The sequence below is a fragment of the Somniosus microcephalus genome, chromosome 12 (assembly GCF_052327205.1).
Source record: "Somniosus microcephalus isolate GS21.2 chromosome 12, FLI_Smic_1.0, whole genome shotgun sequence".
Lineage (NCBI taxonomy): Eukaryota > Metazoa > Chordata > Chondrichthyes > Squaliformes > Somniosidae > Somniosus > Somniosus microcephalus.
The window spans coordinates 72,623,818-72,646,147 of record NC_140998.1 but is presented as its reverse complement, the minus strand read 5'-3'; positions in this window follow the sequence as shown (position 1 = coordinate 72,646,147).

Here is a 22,330-nt window from a genome sequence, read left to right as displayed (position 1 = left end):
TTAGAGCAGAGAAGGTTGAGAGGAGATTTGATTGAGGTGTTCAAAATCATGAGGGGTCTAGACAGAGTAAATAGAGAGAAGCTGTTCCCATGGGCGGAAGGGTCAAAAACCAGAGGACACAGATTTAAGGTGATTGGCAGAAGAACCAAAGACGACATGAGGAAAAACTTTTTTATGCAGCGAATGGTTATGATCTGGAATGCACTGCCTGAAAGGGTGATGGAGGCAGACTCAATCATGTCTTTCAAAAGCGAATTGGGTAAGTATCTAAAGGAAAGAAATTTGCAGGGCTACGGGGAAAAGGCGGGGGAGTGGGACTAGCTGAAGTGCTCTTGCAGAGAGCCTTCTGTGATGTAACCATTCTATGATTCTATGATATTATCCACTCCGTGGAATATACAGGCAACACAGGTCAAATGAGGACCTTAGTGAGGAGATGTGTAAAAGAGGAGTGCAATTCTCCAAAGTGGTAACAGAGGAGATCCGCCACCTATTGCACGAGAACTTGATGTCAATGTCATCTGATTGATACTGTTCTCTGCAGCCGTGACCAGGATTTCCGAAGATTGTGTTGCCTGCCAGGGTAAAGAATGTTTCCTTGCAGCTGGAGAAGAACTTGGAGTGGGAGGGGAAGGATCCAGTTGTCATAGTCCACGTAGGAACCAATGACATAGGTAGAACTTGGAATGAAGTTCTGCTGAGAGAGTTTAAGGAGCTAGGGTCGAAATTAAAACGCAGAACCTCACAGTTAATAATCTCTGGATTGTTACCTGAGCCACGCGCAAATTGGCATAGGGACAAACAGATTAGAAGGCTAAATGTGTGGCTCAAAGAGTGGTGTGGAAGGCAGGGGTTTCAATTCATGGGGCACTGGAACCAGTACTGGGGAAAGAGGGAGCTGTTCCTTGGGGATGGGCTCCACCAGTGTCCTGGCGAATTGAGTAACTGGGGCGATAGATAGGGCTTGAAACTAATGAAGGGGGGGTGGGAGGATTCAGGAAAGGGTAAATTCAAAAGCAGTAAGAGAAATGTCAAGGCTACAGAGCAGCGTAATGATATGGGGAAAGATAAGCAGAGTGGGTCAGGAAGGAACAGAAAGATTAATAAAGGCAATCGGGCATTAATGACTAAAGTGACATCAGGGAACAATTGAAAAAAGTTAAAGCTAAAGGTACTATATCTGAATGTATGCAGCATTCACAACAAAATAGATTTTTTTTATTTGTTCATGGGATGTGGGCATCGCTGGCAAGGCCAGCACTTATTGCCCATCCCTAATTGCCCTTGAGAAGGTGGCGGTGAGCTGCCTTCTTGAACCACTGCAGTCTGTGTGGTGAAGTGCTGTTAGGGAGGGAGTTCCATGATTTTGACCCAGCAACAATGGAGGAACGGCGATATATTTCCAAGTCAGGATGGTGTGTGACTTGGAGGGGAACTTGGAGGTGGTGGTGTTCCCATGCGCCTGCTGCCCCTGTCCTTCTAGGTGGAAGAGGCCGCGGGTTTGGGAGGTGCTACCGAAGAAGCCTTGGCGAGTTGCTGCAGATGAATTAATAGCGCAGATAGAAATTAATGGGTTTGATTTAATAGCATTACAGAGACGTGGTTGCAGAGTGACCAAGTTTGGGAACTAAATATTCCAGGATATTTGACTTTTAGAAGAGAGAGGCAGAATGGAATAGAAGGAGGGGTAGCCCTGATAATAAAGGAGAGAATAAAGACAGTAGAGAGAAAGGTTCTTGGCTCGGAAAAACAAAATGTAGAATTAGTTTGGGTGGAGCTAAGAAACAACAAGGGGCAGAAAACACTAGTGGGAGTAGTCTATAGGCCCCCTAACAGTGGTTGTAGTGTCAGGCAGAATGTAAATCAAGAAATTAGATATGCATGTAACAAGGATAATACAGTAATCATGGGGGACTTTAACTTTCATATAGACTGGGCAAACCAAATCTGCAAAAATAGTGCAGAGGAAGAGTTCATGGAATGCATTTAAGATAGTTTTCTAGATTAGTATTTCAAGGAACCTACAAGGGAATTAACTATTTTAGATCTAGTACTGTGCAATCAGACAAGGTTAATTAATAACCTTGTAGTAAAGGAGCCTCTGGGGAGCAGTGATCATAATATGATAGAATTTTATGTTGAGTTTGAGAGTGATTTAGTTAATCTGAAACTAGGGTCCTAAACCTGAACAAAGCAAACTACGTAGGTATGAGAAGCGAGTTGGCTAAGGTAGGTTGGGAAACTAGATTAAAAGATATGCAATGCCAAACATTTAAAGAAATAATTCATAATTTGCAACGAATATACATTCCTTTAAGGAATAAAAACATCATGGGAAAAATGGTCCAACTGTGGCTAAGAGAAATTAAAGATAGTATTAGATTAAAGTAAGAGGCTTATAATGTTGCTAAAAAGAGCCTGAGGATTGGGAGGATTTTAGAATTCAACAAAGGAGGACCAAGAAATTGATAAAGAAAGGAAATATAGAATATGAGAGTAAACTAGCAAGAGACATAAAAACAGACTGTAAAAGCTTCTATAGGTATGTAAAAGCTTCTATTGGTATGTAAAAAGGAAAAGATTAGCGAAGGCAAATGTGGGTCCTTTACAGGCTGAGACAGGAGAAATTATAATCGGGAATAAGGAAATGGCAGAGAAATTAAACAAATACTTGTGTCTGTCTTCACGGAAGAAAATGTAAAAAAACTTCCCAGAAATAATGGAGAACCAAGGGTCTAGTGAGAATGAGGAACTGAAAGAAATTAATATTAGTAAAAAAATAGTACTGGAGAAATGAATGGGACTGTAAGCCAATAAATCCCCTGGACCTGATGGGCTACATCCTAAGGTTTTAAAAGAGGTGGCTATAGAGATAGTGGATGCATTGGTTATCATCTTCTAAAATTCCAAAGATTCTACAATGTTTCTCATGGATTAGAAGGTAGCAAATGTAACCCCACTATTTAAGAAAGGAGGGAGCGAGAAAACAGGGGACTGCAGATCAGTTAGCCTGACTTCAATAGCAGGGAAAATGCAAGAATCTATTATTAGGGATGTGGTAACAGGGCACTTAGAAAATAACAATAGGATTAGGCAGAGTCAACACGGATTTATGAAAGGGAAATCATGTTTGACAAATCTATTAAGAGTTTTTTGAGGTTGTAATTAGCAGAATAGATAAGGGGGATCCAGTGGATGTGGTGTATTGGATTTTCAGAAGGCATTTGATAAGGTGCCACACAAGAGGTTATTAAACAAAATTAGGGTTCATGGGATGGAGGTAATATATCAGCATGGATTGAGGATTGTTTAATGGACAGAAAACATGGAGTAAGGATAAACAGGTCATTTCCGAGTTGGCAGGCTGTAACTAGTGGGGTACCGCAAGGATCAGTGCTTGAGCCCCAGCTATTCACAATCTACATCAATGATTTGGATGAGGGGACCAAATGTAATATATTCAAGTTTGCTGATGATACAAAGCTTGGTGGGAATGTAAGTTGTGAGGAGGATGCAAAGAGGCTTCAAGGGGATATAGACAGGCTAAGTGAGTGGGCAAAACAAGGCAAATGGAATATAATGTGGAGAAATGTGAAGTTATCCACTCTGGTAGGAAAAATAGAAAAGCAGAGTATTTTTTTAAATGTTGAGAGATTGGGAAATGTTGGTGTTCAGAGGGACCTGGGTGTCCTTGTACACGAATCATTGAAAGTTAACATGCAGGTACAGCAAGCAATTAGGAAAGCAAATGGTATGTTGGCCTTTATTACAAGAGGATTTGAGTATAAGAGTAAAGATGGCCTTACTGCAATTATATAGGGCCCTGGTGACCCCACACCTGGAGTATTGTGTACAGTTTTGGTCTCCTTACCTGAGGAAGGATATATTTGCCATAGAGGGAGTGCAACAATGGTTCAATAGACTGATTCCTGGGATGGGGGATTGTCCTATGAGGAGAGATTGAGTAGACTAGGCCTATATTCTCTAGAGTTTAGAAGACTGAGAGTGATCTCATTGAAACATACAAAATTCTCACAGGGCTTGACAGGGTAGATGCAGGGAGGATGTTTCCCCTGGCTGGGGAGTCTAGAACCAGGGGTCACAGTCTCAGAATAAGGGGTTGGCCATTTAGGACTGAGATGAGGAGAAATGTCTTCATTCAGAGGATGGTGAATCTTTGTAATTCCCTACCCCAGAGGGCTGTAGAGGCTCAGTCGTTGAGTATATTCAAGACAGAGATCGATAGATTTTTGAATATTAAGGGAATCAAGGGATATGGGGATAGTGCAGGAAAGTGGAGCTGAAGATCAGCCATGATCTTATTGAATGGTGGAGCAGGCTCGAGGGGCTGAATGGCCTACTCCTGCTCCCATTTATTTTGTTCTTATCTGCCTGCACTGCTCTCTCAGTGACTATGAAGATGATGACTGCACTCAATTTTTATGACACAGGGTCATTTCCGGCAGCCATGAGAATCTCTGTAATATCAACCAGGGTGCAGTAATGCCAATACATTCGGTAGCTGACTGACGTACTTTTCAGGGAGCTGGGGAATTCATCACTTTTGGCATAAAAGCATAGCAGCAGTGAGATAGGGCCATCCAATTTGATGGGGCATTACAGGATTGCTGGCTTTCTCAAGGCCCAGAGTGCAATAGAGGGGACTCACATTGCTTTGTGAACCCCCTCAACCTCCTCAACGGGAAGGGCTTCCACTTCTGAATTTACAGATTGAGTGAGACAAAATGCAAAGGAGAAGCTGGAAATTGTCATGATGCCTCATCAATTGAAATTTGGCCTTCCCTGCTCTCCTCAATGAAGAAAATTATGCCATGGTTTGTGGGTGACAAAGCCTACTCGCTGCTCCCGTGCATAATGACCTCACTAAAAGTGGCCTGAAAAACAGCAGAAGATTACACATATCACAAGAGCGGTCATGAGAGGATCATCGAAGCCTCAAAGGGATTCTATTGCAGCCTAGGAAGGTTGGGAGGGGCTCTGTAGTATGCTCCATATTGTGTATCCTGCATAGGTGTAGCCGGTTGTGCCCTGCACAACTTTGCCACACACAAAGGCTTGGACTTGGACATTGTTAGAAAGTTGGTCCTAGCTGCTTTGGAGCCAAAAGTACATGGAGGAGAGCACCAAGATGAATTGCACTCAGGGGACTCCTTGCTGACTGCTACAAGGACATCAGAGCACACTTCATCATCTTCTGTTTAACAGAGTATACCTTTGATACCAATGCCTTACCTCCTTCTCTCCCTTTCACAGAAAGGACCAATCCTTCAATCCAGTAGCTACCTTAAAATGAGACAGCACATCAGCCCTCTTTACCCCTACGTGATCCTGCTAATAATCATCACCTGATTGAATAAATTGGCATCAAATAATTCCATCCTTTCCTAAATGACTCCAAACTCCATAAATAACAAATATGACATAAGTGCACATTCTTATTTATTTCAATATAAAGACCTCATACTCTATCCTCACCCTGTGCTTCCCCTGGATGGCCAAACATGCCTTTTATCATCTATTCCAGTGCTTCTCCTAGGTGCAATTTCAGGGCCAGTATCATGAGGATTGGATGAATGCTGTTGCTCTACAAAAGGATCATGGGACTGAGGTGGCGCTCCTATCATGGCAGCTTGTTGCTGACAGGGAGTTGCTGATGTGCATCTCTGGAGCTTTTAGAAGGTGCCCATGGAAGAAAAGGGAGAATAGCAAGTGGTTTTGAACGATAAGGGAGTCAAGGGTTATAGGGAGCAGGTAAGGAAGTGGAGTTGAGGCCAAGATCAGATCAGCCATGATCTTATTGAATGCCGGAGCAGGCTCGAGGGGCCAAATGGCCTACTCCTGCTCCTAAATCTTATGTTCTTATGTTCTTACCTTGCCTGCCAGGGTCATTGATTTTTGTTTTTTAAAACTAGTCTGCAGTCCTGGGTTTGAAAGAGATGACACTAAGTGCCAGTGCCACCTCCCTCCACATGGTACAAATGACCTTTTTTCTTGCTACGTGTTCTACTTTGTCCAGCAGGATTTGCAGGTCAGGCTCAGTATATTGTGGCATCTTCTTCTCTGCCTCTGTGACATGCCCTGCTCCCTTCTCTGACCGCTTCTGCCAGGTTCTCCTATGTTAGGCATTCTTGTAAAGTGGTATAAGAACAATAATGAGGCATCCAGTCAAGCTAAGTGCCAGTCAACTCGCTGAGCCAAGCACTTTGCTCCTTACCTGCTGCTCTCCCAGCTTGCTGCTGCAATCTTCAGCCTGAACTGGCTTTTTAAATTTCTGTGCACCCAGCAGATTACTCTCATTATACACAGGTTTTACATCAATTACTGCTCCAATGGATATGCAAATGAGCTGACCCAAGAAATTCTGGCGTAAATACCATCAGCAGGCACAACTCATTTTCCATTGGGATTAAAGTGAGACAACTCACTGTGTGGAACCTCAGGGTGATGATGGATCAGCATCAAAACACAGCAGCGATTGGACATTCCTATAATCATAGCTGAGATATGAGAAATGTGAGGCGTGTTTTAACTTTCTGTGATAGGAAAGAATATATTCACAGTAATAAAAGACTTTTCTGTATTAGTTTTAGATAGATAAAATAACATTGGAGTTACTAGTTAAGAAGAAAGAGAGACTTGCATTTATATAGCATTTTTCACAACCTCAGGATCACTGTTCCCCCTAAGCTGCGTGCATGGCCGTGCAGTTAAATAAATGGGCCGCGCTCCCGCGGCACACTGAAACTTCGCACCTGGGACGCTGACTCGTGGCAGGCAGCTGCGTGGTAACCACACCTCACTGGCAGCCGTGTGATTGGCAGGCCGTGTGATTGGCAGGCCGTGTGATTGGCAAGCCGTGTGATTGGCAGGCCGTGTGATTGGCAGGCCGTGTGATTGGCAAGCCGTGTGATTGGCAGGCCGTGTGATTGGCAGGCCGTGTGATTGGCAGGCCGTGTGATTGTCCAGCCACTAATACAAAAGCAAAATACTGCGGATGCTGGAAATCTGAAATAAAAACAGAAAATGCTGGAAATACTCAGCAGGTCAGGCAGCATCTGTGGAGAGAGAAACAGAGTTAACGTTTCAGGTCGATGACCCTTTGTCAGAACTGGAAAAAGCTGGAGATGGAACAGGTTTTTAAGCAAGTGAAGGGGCAGGGAGAGGCGGGAGGGGAGGAAAGAACAAAAGGGAAGGTCTGTGATAGGATGGAAGGCAGGAGAGATTAAGAGACAAAAGGGATGATGGTGCAGGGCAAAAGGAGATGGTAATGGGACAAGTTAAGAAACAAAAGATGGCTCTAGATAAAGTGTAAATGGCACTGGCAGAATGAAAGACAGCTGCCATATGAGAGAGAGGGGAAAAAAATGGGAAAAAAAGATAGGATATGGTCTGAAATTGTTGAACTCGATGTTGAGTCCAGAAGGCTATAAAGTGCCTAATCGAAAGATGAGGTGCTGTTCCTCGAGCTTACGTCGAGCTTTATTGGAACAGTGTAAGGGGCTGAGGACGGTGAGGTTTGAGTGGGAGTGGAGGGGAGAATTAAAGTGACAGGCGACCGGAAGTTCGGGGTCACCATTACGGACTGAACGGAAGTGTTCCGCAAAGCGGTTGCCCAATCTGTTTGGTCTTCCCAATGTAGAGGAGACCACATCGTGAGCAGCGAATACAGTATACTAAATTACAAGAAGTACAAGTAAATCGCTGTTTCACCTGGAAGGAGTGTTTAGGGCCCTGGACAGTGGGAAGGGAGGAGGTAAAAGGGCATGTGTTGCATCTCCTGCGCTTGCACGGGAAGGTGCTGGGTGAAGGGGAAGGGGTGTTGGGGTGATAGAGGTGTGGACCAGGGTGTCGCGGAGGGAGCGGACCCTTCGGAATGCTGAAAGGGGAGGGGAGGGGAAGATGTGTTTGGTGGTGGGATCACGCTGGCGGTGGCGGAAATGGCGGAGGATGATCCGTTGAATGTGGAGGCTGGTGGGGTGAAAGGTGAGGACAAGGGGAACCCTATCGTGGTTCCAGGAGGGAGAGGAAGGGGTGAGAGCAGATGTGCGGGAAATAGAACAGACACAGTCAAAGGCAGTGTCAGCCACAGTAGAGGGGAATCCTCAGTTGAGGAAAAAGACACTAGTGCTTCCGACATGTCTTCCTTTTTCCTCAACCAAGGATTCCCCTCTACTGTGGTTGATACGGTCCTTGACCGTGTCTGTTCTATTTCCTGCACTTCTGCTCTCACCCCTTCCCCTCCCTTCTGGAACCACGATAGTTTCTGTGGGGACTTCTTTGAGACAGAACTTCCATTGGCCCCAGATGTCAGGAATTTCCTCATTCTCAGCCTGGTTTATGCAAAGCAGCCAGTAAGCCTGCATTAACCAGCCAAACAAGCCATTAGCCAGAGAGTCCAGGCAAGCGTGTTAGCCAAACATGCAAGCATTACCAGTAAATCAGTCTCCCTTTACAAGGGACCCGTTTGGCCCTTTAAAAAAAACTGCTGTGCCAGTGATGTCAATGATTCTACCGTACTTACCCCAAATATAACTGCTATCCTTTGTTTATGGTTCAAATGCTTTTGGATCAACTGTTTCATTTGACACCAGTTTTTGGGCCATTCACTTTGGTCCCCAATTTTAACATGCAAAGGCTGGAACACTTTGCTTAAGAACATAAAAACATAAGAATTAGGAGCAGGAGTAGGCCACTTGGCCCTTCGAGCCTGCTCCACCATTCAATAAGATCATGGCTGATCTTCTACTTCATCTCCACTTTCCTGCACTATCCCCATATCCCTTGATTCGCTTAATATTCAAAAATCTATCGATCTCTGTCTTGAATATACTCAATGACTGAGCCTCCACAGCCCTCTGGGGTAGAGCATTCCAAAGATTCACCACCCGCTGAGTGAAGAAATTTCTCCTCATCTCAGTCCTAAATGGCCAACCCCTTACTGTGAGACTGTGACCCCTGCTTCTAGACTCCCCAGCCAGGGGAAACATCCTCCCTGCATCTACCCTGTCAAGCCCTGTAAGAATTTTGAATGTTTCAATGAGATCACCTCTCATTCTTCTAAACTCTAGAGAATATAGGCCTAGTCTACTCAATCTCTCCTCATAGGACAATCCCCCATCCCAGGAATCAGTCTATTGAACCATTGTTGCACTCCCTCTATGGCAAGTATATCCTTCCTTAGGTAAGGAGACCAAAACTGTACACAATACTCCAGGTGTGGTCTCACCGGGGCCCTATATAATTGCAATAAGACGTCTTTACTCTTATACTCAAATCCTCTTGTAATAAAGGCCAACATACCATTTGCTTTCCTAATTGCTTGCTGTACCTACATGTTAACTTTCAATGATTCGTGTACAAGGACACCCAGGTCCCTCTGAACACCAACATTTCCCAATCTCTCAACATTTAAAAAATACTCTGCTTTTCTATTTTTCCTACCAATGTGGATAACTTCACATTTCTCCACATTATATTCCATTTGCCATATTCTTGCTCACTCATTTAGCCTGTCTATATCCCTTTGAAGCCTCCTTGCATCCTCCTCACAACTTACATTCCCACCCAGCTTTGTATCATCAGCAAACTTGGATATATTACATTTGGTCCCCTCATCCAAATCATTGTGAATAGCTGAGGCCCAAGCACTGATCCTTGCGGTACCCCACTAGTTACAGCCTGCAAACCTGAAAATAAAGGCAATTATGAGGGTATGAAGACAGAGTTGGCTAAAGTGGACTGGGGAAATAGATTAAAAGGTAGGATGGTAGATAAGCAGTGGCAGACTTTTAAGGAGATATTTCATGACTCTCAACAAAGATATATTCCAGTGCGAAAGAAGGACTCTACAAGAAGGATGACCCATCTGTGGCTTACTAAGGAAGTTAAGGAGGGTATCAAATTGAAAGAAAGGGCATACAATGTTGTGAAGATTAGTGGTAGGCCAGAAGATTGGGAATTTTTTAGAAACTTGCAAAGGATGACTAAAAAAAAATAAAGAATGAGAAAATAGGTTATGAGAGTTAACTAGCATGAAATATAAAAACAGACAGTAAGAGCTTCTACAAGTATATAAAAGGGAAGAGAGTAGCTAAAGTAAACATTGGTCCCTTAGAGGATGAGACTGGAGAATTAATAATGGGAAACAAGGAAATGGCAGAGACTTGAACAAATATTTTGTACCTGTCTTCATGGTAGAAGACACTTAAAGCATCCCAATAATAGTGGAAAATCAAGGGGCAAAAGGGAAGGAGGAACTTAAAACAATCACTTTCACTAGAGAAAATGTACTATGCAAACTAATGGGACTAAAGGCTGACAAGTCCCCTGGACCTGGCTGCAGAGATAGTGGATGAATTGATTGTAATATTTCAAAATTCCCTAGACACTGGAAAGGTCCCAGCGGATTGGAAAACCATAAATGTAACGTCCCTATTCAAGAAAGGAGGAAGGCAGAAAGCAGGAAACTATAGGCCAGTTAGCCTAACATCTGTCACTGGGAAAATGCTGGAATCCATTATTAAGGAAGGAGTAGCAGGACATTTAGAAAATCATAATACAATCAAACAGAGTCAACATGGTTTTATGAGGGCGAAATCGTGTTTGACAAATTTACTAGAGTTCTTTGAGGATGTAACGAGCAGGGTGGATAAAAGGTAGCCAGTAGATGTAGTGTATCTGGATTTCCTAAAGGCATTCGATAAGGTGCCACATAAAAGGTTACTGCACAAGATAAGAGTTCATGGTGTTGGGGGTAATATATTAGCTTGGATAGAGGATTGACTAGCTAACAGCTAACAGAGAGTCGGGATAAATGGGTCATTTTCAGGTTGGCAAACTGTAACTAGTGGGGTGCCACAGGGACCAATGCTGGGGCCTCAACTATTTACAATCTATATTAATGACTTGGATGAAGGGACCGAGTGTACTGCAGCCAAATTTGCTGACAATACTAAGATAGGTGGGAAAGCAAGTTGTGAGGAGGACACAAAGGGGTCGATTTTCAGTGTGCCGTGAGGCGGGCTTTTAGGCGTGTGGGGGCAAAAATCCCGAATTCGGGGGTCCCGACACCATCCCGCCCAAAACCTGCCTCCACGTAAGTTTCAAAGGAGGCGGGTACCCGCCCCGCACTGGGACCCGCCGACCCGAGGCGGGAAGGGATTAGTGCCAATTAACTGCCTGTTAACAGGTAGTTAACAGGCAGTTTTTAGCCTAATCCCTATTTTGAAGGGTGTCGTGTGGGATTCCCGACGGCTCCAAACCACGCCAGGTTAGAGGAGGCAGGCCGTCGGGTTGAAGGACTTGGAGGGGTCGAGATGTCAGTGTTCAGGTGAGTGATGGATGCATGAGTGCAAAGGTAAGTGTGTTTGGTGTGTCTAAAGTGTGTAAAGAAGTTTAAATTACCTGTACTTACTTTTACAGCCTTTCTTCCTCTAGGTTTCGGGAGTCCATCATTCAGCCGGCACAGAAAGCAGAATGGCTGCGATCTGTCAAAAGTGACAGTCTTCAGCTTTCAGTGCCGGCGAGAGTTCTAACTGAGTCTGCGTAGAAGGACTCAGGTTAGAAGTAAGACTGTCAGTGATGGACAGCTTCAAACAGCTGTGAAACACTGATATTTCATCTATCAGTACGTCTTGACAGATGAAATTTCAGTCTGTGACGTCACCTGTTGCCGGGTGGCCCTTAATTGGCCTGCTGAGCCCGACTTCTGAATGAAAATCCAGCCCAAAGAGTCTGCAAAGGGATATAGATAGGTTAAGTGAGTGGGCAAAAATTTGGCAGATGGAGTATAATGTGGGGAAATGTGAGGTTACCCACTTTGGTAGGAAAAATAGAAAAGCAAAATATTATTTAAATGGAGAGAGACTACAGAATGCTGTGGTACAGAAGGATCTGGGTGTCCTCGTACATGAAACACAAAAAGTTAGCATGCAGGTACAGCAAGTAATTAGGAAAGCAAATGGAACGTTGGCCTTTATTGCAAGCGGGATAGAGTATAAAAGTAGGGAAGTCTTGCTACCACTGTACAGGGCATTGGTGAGACCACACCTGGAGTACTGTGTACAGTTTTGATCTCTTTATTTAAGGAGGGATATACTTGCTTTGGATGATGTTCAGAGAAGATTCACTAAGTTGATTCCTGAGTTGAAGGGGTTGTCTTATGAGGAAAGGTTGAGCAGGTTGGGCCTATACTCATTGGAGTTTAGAAGAATGAGAGGTGATCTTATTGAAACATATAAGATTCTGAGGGGGCTTGACAGGGTAGATGCTGAGAGGATGTTTCTCCTCGTGAGGGAATCTAGAACTAGGGGGCATAGTTTCAGAATAAGGGGGGCACCCATTTAAGACAGAGATGAGGAGGAATTTCTTCTCTCAGAGGGTCGTGAATCTTTAGAATTCTCTACTCCAGAGAGTTGTGGAGGCGGAGTCATTGAATATATTCAAGGCGGAGATAGACAGATTTTTAAACTACAGGGTTATGGGGAACAGGCAGAAAAGTGGAGTTGAGGCCAAGATCAGATCAGCCACGATCTCATTGAATGGCGGAGCAGGCTCGAGGGGCCAAATAGCCTGCTCCTGCTCCTATTTCACGTTCTTATGTTCTTATGCATCACCTCTGAGGCAAGTATATCCTTCCTCAGACCAAAACTGTGCACAGTACTCCAGGTATGGTCTCACCAGAGCCCTGTACAATCATAGTAAGACTTCCTTACTCTTAAGAGCAGGGATTAATATTGTGGAGAATGTTTGAGAGCAAAACATTAGAAGCAAAATTTGTAAATGAATATATTTACGTCACCATACTAGTAAACATTTCCAAGTCAGTCTGATTGGTTCTTCTGTCCAGGAAGAAAGAAGAATGTTTATTTCTGTTAAATCATAGCTTTCCTGCTTTTTGTTTGTAATTCGGTAACACAAATTGTGTACGTATTTTTCTGCACTTGTGAATAAGTGCTGCATTTCTGACATGTTACTTGGGGGGGGTGCTGGTTCAAGAAGACAACGTTTATTAATGGAAGTGATTGAAGTTGGAAATACGGATACCCGTTTTTGTTCAATTCTTTTTAATTCTGTGAACTAAAGAACTACAGCACTTTATATTTGTTGGTTGTCTGATTGCATTGTGATTAATATTCTAATTACTTATGTGGATGTCCAGCACGTCAGTGCCATAGAAACGCTGCTCCTGCTGCTTGTGCAGCCGCTGCTATGGTGACATGAAGGATGGGCTAATACGTTGAAAACTTTAAAATTAATACAAATTGCACGAATAGATATGCCTCTTTCAGCTCACCTTGGACTTTTGGATTGTTTGTCTGAAGTGTTAATGTACTATTATGCAGTTCTTTTATACCCCAGTCATTTTTGACAAGTAATTTTTTTTAAATAGTGTTTGTACATGACAAACTAAAAGCTTTTAATTAATTCTACCGTGAACAAACTTGCAGAATGGGCATGTAAATAACAAATGAATTTCAATATAGATAAGTGTGAGGTGGTGCATTTTGGTAGGAGGAATAAGGAGGCGACCTACTCCTTGGAAAATAAGAGTCTAAATAGGGTAGAGGTGCAAAAGGATCTCGGGGTATAGATTCACAAATCAGTAAAAGTAGCAATGCAGCTTTAAAAAGCCACAAAAGTGCAAATAAAGCACTGGGGCTCATTTCTAGAGGAATAGAATTCAAAAGCAGAGAAGTTATGTTAAACTTGTATCGAACCTTGTCTGATGGTCTCGTGATTTGAGACGGTGGGGTGGCAATATGCCATTACTGTATATATGCTTTTAAGTGGTTGCTGTTGCTGCTGTTGTTGTAAAAGTTGTTGTTGCTGTAGTAAAATTTGCCCACGGACAAAAAGGTCGCGCTCAAAGGAGTTCGTGGCCCGCTCAGTATAAAAAAAATCAGAGGGAACATTGGTCAGGATGACCCAAAGCGCTTTACTGATGCAGTGCAGTCTCTGTTATAATGTAAGAAATGCGACAGCCAATTTGTAATGGGTTAATGACCAGATAATCTGTTTTCTTTCAGTGATGTTGATTGAGGAATAAATAGTGCTCAGGACACTGGGGGGAGCTCCCCTGCTCTTCTTTGAAATAGTGGAATCTTTTACATCCACCTGAGCGGGCAGACGGGGGCCTCGGTTTAACTTCACATCTGACGGACGGCACCTCTGACAGTACAGGACACCCTCAGTACTGCATTGGAGTGTCAGCGTTCATGTGTCAGTGTTCAAGTCTCTGGAGTTGGGTTTGAGCCCACAACCTTCAGAGGCAAGACTGGTACCAATGAGCCACGGCTGACACCTAGTTAGCTCTAATGACAGTTGAAAAGGTCATTTTAAAAGGCCATAGATGAAGGAATAAAAAGGACATAATGTTTATGCAATTAAAGTTATTACAGTACAGAAGAACACATTTACAAATACTCTGGAATAGATTGTGAGCAACTAGAAAAGAAAATCTGTGTATTTCCTATAAATCTAAGTTATTTATTGATTTAAATTGTAAAATACATATAATGACAACAACATCATTTTTGAAAAACATTGTGCAATTTTAAAGATGTCCTGGAGATTCACTCTGGGATGGGAGTCATTGATCCATATTTGGTTTTAAGTTATCCCAAGCATTCTTCTTGGATTGACCCGCTTGTAATGATAAAAAAAACTTGCTTCTTTTTGTGTTAGAGAGCTATTTTCTCCGAACTTCTTTGCACATTAAAAAGAAATGTATAAATATATTCTATTTGGTTTGATTTGAACTATGTGAATAATTTATCATTTATCTTTGATGTAAATAATTCATATGTGTAGAGAGTTTTTTTTTTAAAGACTGCTGCAAGTTCCAGTCATTACTAGATGAGGATTCTTTGGGTTTTTCATCTGAACATGCTTTGTGAATAATTCAGAAATAAGGAGGTCATTTCAGTTGCCCGAGTGACCCAGCTGGACACGTTTAATGTGAGTCAGGTGCAAGCCCTCAGATCACCAGGTGCTTGTGAAGAGGCGCAGCTGGAGGGGGAAGTGACATTTATCAGGAACTGTCATATTTCACAACAGACACGGGTCCATCGTACTTCATTGGTCAGGAGGGCCTGTCTGCCTGGCTTCTTGTGGCAGATGGATTTGATTCTACTAAACAGTATCCGAGCGAAGCCAGCCTTTATGGAAAATGTCCAAATGCTTCTCGCACACTGGGAGAAAGATTGTTTACAAAGTAACTAATTGTGCACCACATTTATAGGGTATGTACACACTGGGGATCCCTGGTGTCACATCCATGGGATGGTTACATCTCACTGAAGAGTTCAGCCATTCTCGCATACAAGCCAACTGGCACCTTCTGGCTTCCAAATAAATACAGTATGTGTACACTGTAATGTTAACATTTTACAGTAACTCAATCGTGCAGCTAATTGACCCCTCAGGATTAGAGCAACTGTTAATAAGTCCAGTTAGGCCAGCATAGAGTTGGATTTATTATAACTGCCAAAATTAGATTACGGCAAAATTAAGGTATGGCTGTGCTGTTTTTAGCCTTATCTGTATCTTCAGATGATAAAATTCTCTTATGGACATAGTTATCATTCCATTAGCAATAGTCTCAAGACTATTTTTTGTCATAGAAACAGAATAATAAAATCTCTCGTGGCTCTCTGTTAATACAAGAGATACCGAGCCACTCTGATAATCCTTAATAACATTTTCAAATCACATCAGTGAAAATAATAACGCTCACAGTGTTTTCTATATGTAATTACCATGGCTGCTTCGTGAGCATTTGAATCTTTCAATGAAACGTGTTATTTATATTCTGTGGCAGGCAAGAAGACAGCACAGTCAGTGGGAAGGCCACACCATGCTGCCCAGATTCATGGCACCTACTTGCAGGCATCATCAGGGTCTGCTCTCTCATCAAAATCAAGACCCATGACGATGAGGATTAATGACAGTCGGGTAACTAAAAGCCTGAAAGCAGTTCCTATCTGTTTCATGCCATGTAGAAAATCAGTCAGATAATTGACTAATAATTAAGTACAGCTGTAGTCGATTAACATTTTTAGGGTTGATTAACTTAAAATAAATGTTGTCCATTCTGTAAAATGTTGCCTTTCAATCCCAGTTTTGACATTGGTTTTGCTTTTTAGATGCAAAATATGCAATTTACATTTTTTTTGTGTTACATGCATTGTGCAGGCTGGTGATGCAAATAAAGCAGTCCCCAGAGAGCCCATAATTTACATCAGAAAGCAGCACAGAACAGCTCCGAAATAAGGCATTTTGCTGAAGTCCAGGAGTTACAAAAATCAGTTGTTAAATACATACAGAAAACTTTAAATATGTCCACCTTGCAAAACTAGCAGATTTATGTGTGCTTTATTTAATGTGACTTAACCTACTAGCTTACAATTCTGAGAGTAAATCCATGTCTTTTCTGCATGTTATAATTCTCTCTGTTTGTCTCGCCTATAAGATTGATTTCAGATTTTCATTAGGTTCATTAGCATTTAATTTCTTCTCGTGAAGATTTTTTAAAGGGTACAAATTGAAGTATGAAAGTAACATTTGTAGTAAATAGTCCTAAAATGGGTGATGAAATAGTAATCTGCCTTTAAAGAGTAAATAGAGTAGTTTGAGTACAGTCAAAGTACATTCCCACTAGGGGGAAAGGTAGGGCAACTAAAGTCAGAGCTCCCTGGATGACGGAAGAGATAGAGAGTGAGATGAAGCAGAAAAAGAGCATGTCTGACAGATGTCAGGTCGAGAATACATCTGAGAATCAGGCTATATATAGAAAGTTCAGAGGAGAAGTGAAAAAGAAAATAAGGGGCAAAGAGAGGTTATGAGAATAGAATGGCAGCCAACATAAAAGATAATCCAAAAGTCTTCTACAGGCATATAAATAGTAAACAGGTAGTAAGGGGGCGGGGGGGGGGTCAATTAGGGATCAAAAAAGGAAACCTACGATGGAGGCAGAGGGTATAGCTGAGGTACTAAATGAGTACTTTGCATCTGTCTTCACCAAGGAAGAGGATGCTGCCATAGACATAGTGAAAGAGGGGGTAGTGGAGATACTGCATGGGATAAAAATTGATAAAGATGAGGTACTAGAAAGGCTGGCTGAACTTAAGGTAAATAAGTCACCAGGAGCGGATGGGATGCATCCTAGGACACTGAGGGAAGTGAAGGAAGAAATCACAGAGGTACTGGCCATAATCTTCCAATCCTCCTTAGATACGGGGGTGGTGCCAGAGGACTGGAGAATTGCAAATGTTACACCGTTGTTCAAAAAAGGGTGTAAAGATAAACCCAGCAACTATAGTTTGGTCAGTTTAACCTCGGTAATGGGGAAGCTTTTAGAAACAGTAATCAGGGACAAAATGAACAGTCACTTGGACATGTGTGGATTAATTAAGGAAAGCCAGCATGGATTTGTTAAAGGCAAATTGTGTTTAACCAACTTGATCGAGATTTTTGATGAGATAACAGTGAGGGTTGATGAGGGCAATGCGGTTGACGTGGTGCACATGGATTTCTAAAAGGCGTTCGACAAAGTGCCACATAATAGGCTTGCCAGCAAAGTTGAAGCCCGTGGAATAAAAGGGACAGTGGCAGCATGGATACGAAATTGGCTAAGCAACAGGAAACAGAAAGTAGTGGTGAATGGTTGTTTTTCGGACTGGAAGAAGGAGTGGTGTTCCCCAGGGTTCAGTACTAGGACCATTGCTTTTCTTGATATATATTAATGACTTGGATGTGGGTGTGCAGGGCACATTTTCAAAATTTGCAGATGACACAAAACTTGGAAGTATAGTGAACAGTGAGGAGGATAGTGATAGACTTCAAGAGGACATAAACAGGCTGGTGGAATGGGCGGACACGTAGCAGATGAAATTTAACACAGAAAAGTGTGAAGTGATGCATTTTGGTAGAAAGAATGGGGAGAGGACATATAAACTAAATGGTACAATCCTGAAGGGGGTGCACGAACAGAGCAACCTGGGGGTATATGTGCACAAATCGTTGAAGGTGGTAGGACAGGTTGAGAAAGCAGTTAAAAAGGCTTACGGGATCCTGGGCTTCATAAATAGAGGTATAGAGTACAAAAGTGTGGAAATTATGATAAACGTTTATAAAACACTGGTTCTGCCCCAACTGGAGTACTGTGTCCAATTCTGGGCACCACACTTTAGGAAGGATGTGAAGGCCTTAGAGAGGGTGCAGAAAAGATTTACGAGAATGATTCCAGGAATGAGGGATATCAGTTACGTTGATAGACTGGAGAAGCTGGGGTTGTTCTTCTTAGAGCAGAGAAGATTGAGTGGAGATTTGATAGAGGTGTTCAAAATCATGAGGGGTCTGGACACAGTAGATAGAGAGAAACTGTTCCCACTGGAAGAAGGGCCGAGAATCAGAGGACACAGATTTAAGGTGATTGGCAAAGGAACCAAAGGCAACATAAGAAAAAACTTTTTTACTCAGTGAGTGGTTAAGATCTGGAATGTACTGCCTGAAAGGGTGGTGGAGGCAGACTCAATCACGGCTTTCAAAAGGGAATTGGATAAATACCTGAAAGAAAAGCATTTGCAGGGCTATGGGGCAAGGGCGGGGGAGTGGGACTAGCTGAGGTGCTCTTGCAGAGAGCCGGCACGGGCTCGACAGGCCGAATGGCCTTCTTCCATTCTATGATTCTATGAGTTTAACAAATAAGGACTTTAAAATTGAATGTCCCTCCAAAGAAAACAGAGACAGTGTATAACTTATGTACAGCATCAGTGGATATGATCTTCTTGAGGTAATGTAAAGTATGAGTGGTAGATTTGATAATAGGTTAATAATTATAAACTGGTTACAGAAAGTTTTATCATTCAGATTTTATTAATGGTTTTTAACAGACCACTAATAAATACTTGAACTTTGTCTATCTATCCATCATCTCCACACTGGGGCACACACTGGCACAGTATCAACAAATTAATCTTTCTCATTTTGACTGATGATTTGTTTTCAGAATATTCACCTTAAGTATTAATTATTTTCGTGGGGGGGAGTGGAAACTAGATTTTTTTTGTCATGTCCTTCTCTACTCCTTCCTTGCGCGCCCTTATAGTTGAGATAGCAGGAGACGACATGGCTACAGGCCTCTACAAATATATGTTGGAAGGTGTGCAAAGGTATCCTAGGATGTCTCTCCCACAAATTATCCCACCTTTTCTGTGGGAAGGTACCCAGCCATGGCTCAGCACCTTACCCCAATGTGTTGACTGAAAGCAGGAATTTGTATATGGGATAGATAATTGTGATTGTGACCGTCTTCAAGAAAGGTGACAAGTCCAATTGCGATAATTACAGAGGAGTTTCCCTGCTGTCTGTCACAGGGAAAGTCATCGCAAAAATCCTCCTCAATCGCCTTCTCCCAGTGGCCGAAGAGCTCCTCCCAGAGTCGCAATGCGGATTCTGCCCACTAAGGGGCACAATGGACATGATCTTCACCGCATGTCAATTACAAGAGAAATGCAGGGAACAGCACCAACCGCTGTACATGGCCTTCTTTAATCTCACAAAGGCCTTCGTCACTGTCAACCGTGAGGGATTATGGAATGTCCTCCTCAAATTCGGCTGCCCTCAAAAGTTTTTCACTATCCTCCGCCTGCTTCACGACGACATGCAAGCCGTGATCCTGACCAACGGTTCCACCACAGACCCAATTCACATACGAACCGGGGTCAAGCAAGGCTGTGTCATCGCACCAACGCTCTTCTCGATCTTCCGTGCTGCAATGCTCCGTCTCACCCTCAGTAAGCTCCCCACTGGAGTGGAGCTAATTTACACAACAAACAGGAAACTGTTCAACCTCCGTTGCCTCCAGTCCAGATCCAAGGTCGTCCCATCCTCTGTCGTCAAATTACAGTATGCAGACGATGCTTGCGTCTGCGCTCACTTGGAGGTCAAACTCCAAACCATCGTCAACACCTTCACCGAAACGTACGAGAGCATGGGCCTTACACTAAACATCCGTAAGACGAAGGTCCTCTACCAACCTGCCCCCGCCACACAGTACTGCCCCCCGATTATCAAAATCCACAACAAGGCCTTGGACAACGTGGACCACTTTCCATACCTCGGGAGCCTACTGTCAACAAGGGCAGACGTCGACAACGAAGTCCAACACCGTCTTCAGTGTGCCAGTGCAGCCTTCGGTCGCCTGAGGAAGAGAGTGTTTGAAGACCAGGATCTCAAACCCGGCACTAAGCTCATGGTCTACAAAGCAGCAGTGATACCCGCCCTGCTGTATGCCTCAGAGACATGGACCATGTACAGCAGGCACCTCAAAGCACTGGAGAGGTACCACCAACGCTGCCTCCGCAAGATCCTGCAAATCCATTGGCAGGATAGGCGCACCAACGTCAGTGTTCGTACTCAGGCCAACATCCCCAGCATCGAAGCTTTGACCACGCTCAATCAACTCCAATGGATGGGTCACATTGTCCGCATGCCCGATACGAGACTCCCAAAACAAGCGCTCTACTCGGAGCTCCGGCACGGCAAGAGAGCCCCAGGTGGGCAGAGGAAACGCTTCAAGGACACCCTCAAAACCTCCTTGAAAAAGTGTAACATCCCCTCCAACACCTGGGAATCCCTGGCCCAAGACCGCACAAAGTGGAGGAGAAGCATCCGGGAAGACGCCGAACACCTCAAGTCTCTTCGCCGGGAGCAAACGGAAGCCAAGCGCAGGCAGCGCAAGGAGCGCACGTCAACCCAAGCACCCCACCCACCCGCCCCTTCAACCACCGTCTGCCCCACCTGTGACAGAGACTGTAGGTCCCTCATTGGACTCATCAGTCACCTGTGAACTCATTTTTAATGTGGAAGCAAGTCATCCTCGGTTCCGAGGGACTGCCTAAGAAGGAGAAGAAGTATATGGGATAATTGGATTGTACCTGAATCCTATCACTCAATAGGATGGTGCATTGGATGACTGTGGGGCTGTTAATGACTTTCCACCCTCATCAACAATATACTCCTTTCTCAAAGGGACAAACCCACCCTGCTTTATTTGTGTTATTTGTAAGGATCTCATAATGTTTTGTATTTCTCAAAATCAACAAATGCTCTTAAACAGCTGTCAAAGTAACAAGTGCCCATTTTAATGATGACACTGTGACAGGTACAGGATTTCATCCTGTCACAAATTCTAAAATATTTCTACATTATATTGTTCCTTTAGAATGGTAGGTAGGTCGATGGACTGGTGTGTTTCTGAACAGATTTCTTCTGTTCTTTGTCTTGACGTAAGAGGCTGGGGTAAGCAAATACGCACATGCTATGTCCAAATTTGACTTTAAAGTACAATGGAGGCAGTCTGTCTTTGTCTTTGTCTGTAAATAGTCTCTCATCAGGTTCAGAGTGGTTGACCAAATGCCTCAGGCTCATGAAATGTTAATAAATGCAATTTTGCCCCTGTGAAAGAAGGCGTGTAACAGAAAAGAAAGAAGGAAAGAAAGACTTGCATTTATATAGTGCCTTTCATGACCTCGGGGTGCCCCAAAGTGCTTTACAGCCAATGAAGTACTTTTAAAGTGTTGTAATGTATAATGGTCACTTAAGATTAATGTCTGGAAGATTTAAAACCTAGCCAGGTGTCAAAATCCATTAGCTCAGCACTTTATTTGCCGGGAAGATGTAATTGATTAAAAAAACATGTTCCTCTGCCTAGTGTAAAAAAATCTGGGGCTTTTTCAAAGAAATTTACTGAGGAAAAGACTCTCCTGATCTGAAGTGTTAGAAGGTATCTGGTCCAGATATAATTCCTTCAGTCTCTTGCCAAGGTTTTAGTTCATTTAGTGCAACTTTTGTTCTTTGATTATGAGATAGAACTCAGCGAGTGCAGAAATAAGCATTACAGAAAAGGCTAATCAAAAGACTATTTAAAGGACCCTCAGAAAAGGCTCAGACCTCGAAATTCAGCTCCTTTGCATCTGCCATTAGCACCTCCGGGGGGGCACTAACGAGGCGCAAAGGGCGTATCGCCCGGATGGGATAGCACCTCCCGAGAAATTCGGCGGGGCGCTACTGAGGTGCTAGCTGATAGAGCCGCACCCGGGCCGCTATACCGCCGGCGATGATGTCATCACCATGCACCACGAACCCTTACTGCCCTGCTGCGACCCCTTACTGTCCTGTGGCGGAAATTCGGCTGCACCCCGCGAGGTAGCCACGGGCGGTGTCAGCGCCAGCCTCGCGGATCGTGAGCCGGGCCGACCTCCGCTCACGGGGCGCTAATTAAAGGGAGGTGCGTCTGCGACCCGCA